General features: G+C 39.7%; 1 pseudogene; it reads left to right on the top strand.

The window, feature by feature from the left end:
• Positions 1-6,184: 6,184 nt before the first annotated feature.
• Positions 6,185-6,416, top strand: LOC126032845 (uncharacterized; annotated as a pseudogene).
• Positions 6,417-7,223: the final 807 nt, after the last annotated feature.

Below are 7,223 nucleotides of genomic sequence, written 5' to 3'. Positions count from 1 at the left end.
ACCAATAAGACTCAAAATATATGAGTACAGAAATGAGAAAATTTCAGACTGAAATGACAGAACTGAAAAACTTGATAGGTGAAATGACAAACTCACTGGAAGGCTTCACCAACAGAGTAACAGCTGCTGAAGAAGAAATCAGTTGGCTGAAAGATGATCTACATAACACCTCAAGTCAACAGCAGAAAATGGAAAAGAGTCTTAAAATAAATGAACTGAAGATGGAAAAAATTCTTCAAAGAAATGAACAAAACAGAGCTCAGTCCCATCCATTGGGTCAGAGTGATAGTACAGTGGGTACTTGCCTTGTGGGCAACCAACTTGGATTATATGGAAAAATAATGCCCTTAGCACCACCCAGTAGTAATTCCTTAGTACAGAGCCAGGAATAACCCCTGAGCATCATTGGGTGGGTGACTCAAAAACAAAACAAAAGCAAAATTAAAGAAAAGAAAAGGAAAGAAACAGCCCTGTTCAAATAACAATATAACAAATGCTATAGGTTTCATCTAGGTTGCCTAGATGCTCCAACAATTAAGAGTATAGATATGTGGGCCCGGAGAGATAGCTCAGCGGCGTTTGCCTTGCAAGCAGCCAATCCAGGACCAAAGGTGGTTGGTTCGAATCCCGGTGTCCCATATGGTCCCCCGTGCCTGCCAGGAGCTATTTCTGAGCAGACAGCCAGGAGTAACCCCTGAGCACCGCCGGGTGTGGCCCAAAAACCAAAAAAAAAAAAAAAAAAAAAAAGAGTATAGATATGTAATTCAGAGCTTTCCTAAATCAAGTGGGGGTAATTCAGCACAGGAGATTTTATGTATATTACAATGGTTTACACAGAATGTTTCACCATTATGATAAAAATAGCTCAAGTAGAAAGCCCTTGAAATTCCTGTTCTTTCTCAAATTATAACCAAAAACATTACCTTATCCCAGATGGACCTTCAGAAATTAACATTACCTTCAAAGATTTGACAAAAATCAGGACTAATGTTACCTATAGTATTTTCATTTTTTTTTTTTTTTTGCCTGTTTGGAAGGACAGTGCATTTTGTACAACAGGTTATTTCAATTGCAGCTGCTATTTTTATACTTTCTTCTAGAAAAAAAAATCAAGGGTCTCTGGCATGTGGTAGTTATTGATCTAAAATGATCTAAATTTCTTATTTTTGTACCAACTTGTAACAGAAATCATTCTACTATAATATAGATTGTAATGACTCCTTGACTTTGGAAAGGATCTTCTTGGTTGTCAATTGATCACTTTGAGAAATACAGCACAGAGCAATTGTCACAGCTGTCTTGGTCCGGACACTTAAGGGAATTCTCAGGGTTCCCAGGAAAGTGGGTGCAGGATTTGGCAAATAACAGAGCCACTGGGGCCGGCGAGGAGGCGCTAGAGGTAAGGAGTCTGCCTTGCAAGCGCTAGCCAAGGAAGGACTTCGGTTAGATTCCCCGGCATCCCATGTGGTCCCCCCAAGCCAGGGGCAATTTCTGAGCGCTTAGCCAGGAGTAACCCCTGAGCATCAAATGGGTGTGGCCTGAAAAACCAAAAATAAATAAATAAATAAAATAACAGAGCCACATTCAGTTGTGGGGGTGAGTCTGAATTGTGTTTATTGAATGCTATAGTGATGTATTTAAACATGAATTTTATGCGTGAGAGACCGCCTACATCTGTTTTCCTTCCAGGTTAAAAAATTGTACTTTCTTGTTAGCAAAAAGCTTATTGGTACATACGGTTTGATCTATAGTTTCTTCCCAATCGATCATTCACAGGCCTTTATAGTAGGTTACAAACCTTCTGAATGATAAGCTCCAATTAAAAGACAGAGGGAGTTGAGCCAGAGGCTTCTCTGGGATCAAAAGGGCAAATTTTAAGATTTCAAAGCTTTTTATTCCCAGACCAGACCCTGAGTGTCAGTTCTGATATAAATGGAAAGATTAGCAAGTTTGGCAGGTGTTCCTATGAAGGGTTCTTTCATCTGAGAGAGCAGACTGCTTAAAGATACAGAACTCCTTTTTTTTTTTTTTTGGTTTTTGGGCCACACCCTGTGACGCTCAGGGGTTACTCCTGGCTATGCGCTCAGAAGTTGCTCCTGGCTTCTTAGGGGACCATATGGGACACCGGGGGATCGAACCGCGGTCCGTCCTAGGCTAGCGCAGGCAAGGCAGGCACCTTACCTCCAGCGCCTCCGCCCGGCCCAGAACTCCTTTTAAAAGACTAATTTGACTTGGAAGATTACAAAGTTATTTTTATGATTCTCTTGATGCTGATTTTCCCAGGTAAAGTGTCATCTGGAAATAAATGCTCAAATATATACAAACGTAGCACAGCAGCAGGGAGATTCTTATTAGGCCAAATAAATGCTTGCAACTATTACTAAGCTTGAGATATACCACCCTCAATTTTCAAGAAACTGACCTCACTTTGAGGTCTTTTCTCAGTCATCCAGGCTGGAGGGCCCAGAGGGCCTCCTGATTTTTTACTTTCCTGTAGTGGTAGTAGGGAATTCGTAAAATATTATGTATTTTTTCTGACAAATATGCATGTGTGTAAAAACGCACACATGCAAGGGACTGGACATTTCTGAAGAAAAGTTTCCCCATGTTGCTATGGTAGCAGAAAAAATTCAGAATTATATCAAACAATCATGTCCTTGGTCTCTCTTGATTCACACAAAACAGAAACTATATAGCTTTTGCTTAACACTCATCATTTGGTTATCCCACAGTTCCCAGAAGAAAAAGGGATATACCATACCCCCTATATGGGGAGGACAGGAGAAGCTGATTCAGTAACAATTCCCTGCAAAAAGTAATCCACACAGATATGGAGGTTTTAGCAGATAAGAAAACTCACACTGCAAGCTTTTAACCCACAGGCCAGTCGCTCCACCAAACGAAACTACAAGCCTAGATGATAGCTCCCAGCTAAGCTCTAATGACTCTCATTTATTGAGATCCAATCAAAACCTCTCCCCTTGGGGATGGGAAAACGCCAGATGAAAGGCAATGGGAAAACAAGACCAACAGAAAATAATTAAGATACAACTGAGGGGCCTGGAGAGATAGCACAGCAGCGTTTGCCTTGCAAGCAGCCGATCCAGGACCAAAGGTGGTTGGTTCGAATCCCGGTGTTCCATATGGTCCCCCGTGCCTGCCAGGACCTATTTCTGAGTAGACAGCCAGGAGTAACCCCTGAGCACCACCGGGTGTGGCCCAAAAACCAAATAAAAACAAAAAACAAACAAAAACAAAAACAAAAATAATACAACTGAGAAATATTTGCTACAAATGGGAACTATATTAAAGGCCTCAATATACATCATATTGTCTGGGAACTGTGGGGTAACCAAACCTTAACCCAACACCCAAAGAATGACTCATTACAATCCTGTCAAAACTTTCTGCAATTTTGATCTTTCTCTTTTTTCCACAAAACTAGGGGGTTAGGAAAAGCTAAAACAAAATTAGTACAATTAGTACAAATATGGCCTTTCATTTGGAGAGTGTGACCAACTTTCCCTTAGGAAAACTTCCCCATTGCATTCTACTTACTCTGATTGGCTTTGAGTTGGCCAAAGTGGAACCTTAAGAACACTTGTGTACTGACAAGGTCCCCAAGATAAGTGAGACACTACAATTTATTGGAGAAGCTATTTCTAGTCTCCTGATCTTCATCACCAAACTACAACCATCAGGTGATCTTTATTCACAATTTTCTGTAGATATGACGTATATGTATGCTCCTCAATTGCTCTTGATTTCTGCTTGCTCTCATGAATATGTAAGAATTTTCTGAAAAATTATTGGGATATGTATAAGTTGTTATGTAATCTCTACTCCTGATGGGCATAAAAACCAGATCCCCAACTCCTCTTAGAAGCTATTCTCCAACTCATTCTGATGGACGTCCTTCACAATTGAAGTCATTTCATTGCTAATAAAATCGCCTGTTCTAGGAACTGGAGCAATAGCGCAGTAGTAGGGTGTTTGCTTTGCAGCTGATCCAGGACAGACCTTAGTTCAATCCCTGGTGTACCACATGGCCCCCCAAGTCAGGAGCGATTTCTGAGTACATAGCCAGGAGTAAACCCTGAGCATCACCGGGTGTAGCCCAAAAACCAAAAATAAAATAGAATAAAATCACTTGTTCTAGTCATATTTTCATCTGCTTTTTGTAGGACAATACCAATGAACCTCCAACTGTCATGGGCTGAGGACATGCCATATATAGGCTCACAGAAACTATGATATCTTGAAGACTTTCATGCAAAAGCTCATCTGAAAAAAGATTAAACAAAAATGATCTACTTTTTTCTAAAACTTAAAATGGGAGTTGTGGGGATCAACCATATACAGGTGATTTATAACCTTGGAGGAGATAACACAGTACTATGATAGCTCATAAGCATCACAATTACTAAAGTCACAAGAAAGGAGACATGAGTAAGGAAAGTAAAAAAAGGGGGGTAAGGGAGGATGAAAGGCATGTGCTTGATTGTACAGTCATATCCTAGCCCCTGGGAAGAAAAGAAGATGAACAAGTAGATCAGTAGAGCGAGAGCAGAGACACAGAGGAACCAAGAAACATAACGGAGGAAGGTCAACAATAGAATGGCCAAGTAGAAAAGCCAATGTTTAAAGCTTCCAGAATTGAATTCTTTTTTTTGTTTTTTTTTTGTTTTTGGGTCACACCCGGCGGTGCTCAGGGGTTACTCCTGGCTGTCTGCTCAGAAATAGCTCCTGACAGGCACGGGGGACCATATGGGACACCGGGATTCGAACCAACCACCTTTGGTCCTGGATTGGCTACTTGCAAGGCAAACGCCGCTGTGCTATTTCTCCGGGCAGAATTGAATTCTTAGCTGAAACACCTTTCATCTACCTTTCCAACACCTCACTATTTTAAAGAAATAACTTGTATGAGTCTATGTTTCTGTTCTCAGAATTTAACTAATGCTTAGCTGCTGAGGAAGTAATCATGTTAGAGATTTTCATTGCATGATCTTAATTTTAAACTAAATTGATCTATTTTAGAGTAGATACCAATAATATTCCCACACATTGTGGGGGAAGAGAAAGAGCAAAGTTGACATCATTCTTATGCTTCTATCCCTACTAAAATATGAAGGCCATGAGTTAGAGAAACTGTAGTTGAAGAATATGTTGTTTTCCCTTCATATTTCAAAAAAGAAAAATTAAGCTAAAGAGTGATTTAAAAAAAGAAATCTAGCCAGTTTTTACTTACTGAAAAATCCAGACCTGTTTGAATTAAATAAACTAAGAATTTATTATGGGTATAGGAGTCTCTTCTAGAAGCATAAAATAACATTTGGTACCAGAATGAACCATGCCTGACCTCTCTGTGTGTCACTCTCTCTCTGACTCTCTTTGTCTCACTCTCTCTTTCTGTCTCTCTCTCTTTGTGAAATCTAATCATGTACTCTAGCTATTATTGTCTGTCTCACTGAAAGAGGCTACTCAGAAATCCAGAATTGCAGGGTCTATCTCACAGGTAAACTAACACAATCTCCCTTCTCCTCAACTCATGCATTTCAACTTCAAATTGGTAAGTAAAGTGTTCTCATTGTCCCAGCAAAGGTCAAGTATTTACATATTGTACATTGACCTGCACAAGAAGTAAATTCAAGAAAGTACTTTATCCAAAATGAATATGATGCTGGGGAAACAATGGGTGTGGGAAGTGGTTGGTAGTATCACCCTGAGTCATCAGATTGGGACAGTTAGATGGTGGTGCTGGTGGGATTATTAGTAGGTTGGATCCAAAGGATGGACCATTACGTTCTACCACATACATCAGACAAACTAATCTTTAAGTAATTACAAACAAATGTGGTTTTATCTCCTGGCTTTGGGGAAAAACCACTAGATGACCAGATAATACCCTACTCAAAAGAAAGAAAAAGAAAGAAAAGAAAAAGCTTGAAGACTCTTGCTACTTCACTAATGTCAAAAATAGGTTTTGAGAAATATCTTCTTTTGCAGATCCCAATGTAATTCTCCACATTTCAGACCTGTTATTTTCTTTCCATTCATTCAAGTAGAATCTGTCTTCTATATTGTGTGAACAGCTGAAAAGTAACCTGTTTTAGAATATTAACTGTTTGATAACTGCTAACCATTCCAAAAAAAGTGTTTACTTAATATAATTTTTACTTTAATCGCTTCTCGGCCTTTTGGCTAAGATCAAGTGTAGTATCTGTTCTTATCAGTTTAGTAATTTTTACTTTAGGGGTATGGTTCTGATAATAGTAACTGCTTTGGTCTGATTTGAAAAAATAAAAAATATATTAGGAGAGGAAGACCCTTGTGGTAGTTCTACTTATAATGCAACCCCATTCTCCTACATGTTTAAATGGCTTTCCACTGCTTCCATTCTAAACTAGTGATCTTATTTTGTAGATCTTCTTTGTAACAGCACTGGTTACGTTTGCATAGCATAGCCCTCATCAAACTCTATTCTGTATAGTAAGTAACATGTTAAAATGAGGACATTATGCAAAAATTTTAGGGAAGCTGCATTTGTGGAACATTTTGTCAGACCCTAAGGAATGAACAAAATCAGTTTTTAATGAGGCAGAAGAGATTTTTCAAAGGTCAGCATTTTCTGAAATTAGCTACTTTAAGCTGCAAATATGTGGGGCCTAGGGGTGTGGTTTAAGTGGTAGAGCACAGTCTTGCCTCTGTGAACCTTACTGGGCCCTCTCTTTGTGGTCCTGTTTCTTGTGGTGCAGCACCAAATACCACTGGGCGTGGTCAACCTACAATCAAAAAACGTAAAATGGGGGCTGGTGAGGTGGCGCTAGAGGTAAAGTGTCTGCCTTGCAAGCGCTAGCCAAGGAAAGGACCACAGTTCAATCCCCTGGCATCCCATATGGTCCCCCCAAGCCAGGGGCAATTTCTGAGCGCTTAGCCAAGAGTAACCCCTGAGCATCAAATGGGTGTGGCCTGAAAAACCAAAAAACAAATAAACAAACAAAAAAATGTAAAATGCAAGTAAACATTCAGTTTGTTTTGGGATAGTTGATTTTTAGTTTGGGATCATACCTGGCTGTTCTTAGGGCTTAATACTAGCTATGTACTCAGGAATTTCTCCTGGCAGTATTTGTTTAGGGGACCATGCATGAATGATGCTAGGGTTAAACCCAGGTCAGTGACCTGCTAGGAGAGGAAGGCCGTAGTGGTAGTACTACTTATAA

This window comes from Suncus etruscus, chromosome 16 (genome assembly GCF_024139225.1).
Source record: "Suncus etruscus isolate mSunEtr1 chromosome 16, mSunEtr1.pri.cur, whole genome shotgun sequence".
Lineage (NCBI taxonomy): Eukaryota > Metazoa > Chordata > Mammalia > Eulipotyphla > Soricidae > Suncus > Suncus etruscus.
The sequence above is the reverse complement of the archived record's forward strand: the minus strand, read 5'-3'. Positions and strand labels throughout refer to the sequence as shown.